The following is a 2228-nucleotide window of genomic DNA, read 5'->3' on the forward strand; positions in this document are numbered from 1 at the left end:
TGTATAGGGCCCATGATACCAATGTTGTAGCTAATCACTTCCTAAAATGATCAATATGATCCATTAAAGTGCATAAATAAAACAACATCGTATCTCAGCAATGTTATTCAAGATACTCAAATGACACGTGGATCTTACAAAAGATGACACCTGTAGAGTCTACAGTAAGGACATCACACGAGATGAAATCCACGGGATCAATATGATTAATCTGATATTCGATTAATCAGATATGATTACGCCTAAATTCAAATGGCGTTATCATTCAATTTGAAATTCAAATTGAAGATGAGGCACTCTTATCACATGGATAGCCCTCTATAAATATGAGGACCATCACACAAGAGAAGAGATCGAAAATCAAAAGTCAGAAGATTAGAGAGAGAGAGAGAGAAAGAGAGAGAGAAAGAAATCAAGAGTTAAAGAAGTCTTTACAAGAAAGAAGAGAAGAAACAAGAGAACTCAAAAGCCTACACTATACTGCAAACATGACAAGCAATAGGTAAAGGGTTCCAAACCCAACGATTGTATATTGTATCTATAGGTTCTAAATCTCTACAATTTCAATAAAATATTTCTTCTCCTTAATTTGTTTGCTATTATTGTTTTTTATTCTTCATCAATTAAAGGTTTTATTTAATTAAAATATGTAATTAACGATCTGAAACATAGATCGGAAATAGGAACTTACTATTCAAATAATCAACACTGTTTAGGCAAATAATTAAGCAGTGGACATTTGTAACATGAACTTCGAAATGTATTGAAACATTTCACGTTTCAAAATTTGAGTCTACATACCCAGAAAATTTTTGCAACTCTAAATCCTCCAAAGCCAATTTTAACATAATACAAGAACAAATTCAAGATTCAAACATTGCAATACTGAATAGAACATAGTAGTATTCAATAAACAGGGGAAAAAAATAAATAAATGAGGCAACACTAACAAAAATTTCACTGCATATCATTAAAATTAAAAACCGTAAAAAGATCATGTAAAAGAATCATAATTCCAATCGAAAATTACCCAGAAATTTTGAAAATATATATATACAAACTTGAGAGTGAATCGTGTAAAGCCTTCAAAACTCTAGAAATCGAGAGTGTAGGAAGAATTTTTACTATTTGACTTCAAATTCCAAACTTCAGATTTCAGAAAGCTCAGACTTTAGATTTCTTTAGATTTCAGTTCATTGATTTTTGCCTCAAATTTCAGTTCATCAATTGTTGCCTCAGACTTTGATTCTTGATCACGTTCAGTTCATCAATTGCTGCCTTCATCGATTCGATCACGTAGAGAGAGAGATTGTTGCCTTCATCGATTTGATCATAGATAGAGAAAGAAGGGGTGGAAATTCCTGACACGACACGATAACACGAACTTGAACCATACACAAAGTTAGCAAGTTAGAGTTGAACATTTTTTGACACAAACACGTATATGACACGACCCGTAAATCCGTATAAATTATGACTCAAAAAGTAAAATTATGATATTGTTTTTAAGAGAATTCTATTGTACACACTTAATAGCATGTGCACCCTTAATTACATTATTTTCTTCTTTAATTATGATTAATTTTTTTAATTATAACATTATTTTAAGATATTTAATTATAATTAAAAAAAATAGAATTATATAATATTTCTCCTTTAAAACGTGTGTACTATCATGTTTTCTTTTTCATTTTTTTTTCTTTTTTTTAAGGGTAAATTATGCAAATAGTCTCTATACTTTACGCGATATGTCAATTTGGTCCCTGTAATTTAAATTTGCTCGATTTTGCCAATTAATTTAACGGATTGTGTCGTTTTAGACCAATAAATAACGGTTGTTAAATTAATTTAACGGAATGTCAAATAATGTGTTAATTTGGTCCATGTACTTTACACGATGTGTCAATTTGATCATTATAAGTTCAATTTTCTCGAATTTAACAAGGTCTAAATTGACACATTGTGAAAAATATAGGGACCAAATTGACACATTATTTGACTTTTCGTTAAATTAACTTAATAACCGTTATTTATTGAATAAAATGACACAATCTGATAAATTAAAGAATAAAATTAAACAAATTAAAATTAAAAAAAATAAATTAACACATCATATAAAGTATAAAGTATAAGGACTATTTCCATATTTTTTTTCTTTCGTTAATTATGAGAGGCATATCATACAGACCATTTACTAGTCTTTCCCGTCATCCTATAGCACTGCACTT

This window comes from Camellia sinensis, chromosome 15, assembly GCF_055761805.1.
Source record: "Camellia sinensis isolate YWXY chromosome 15, ASM5576180v1, whole genome shotgun sequence".
Classification (NCBI taxonomy): Eukaryota; Viridiplantae; Streptophyta; class Magnoliopsida; order Ericales; family Theaceae; genus Camellia; species Camellia sinensis.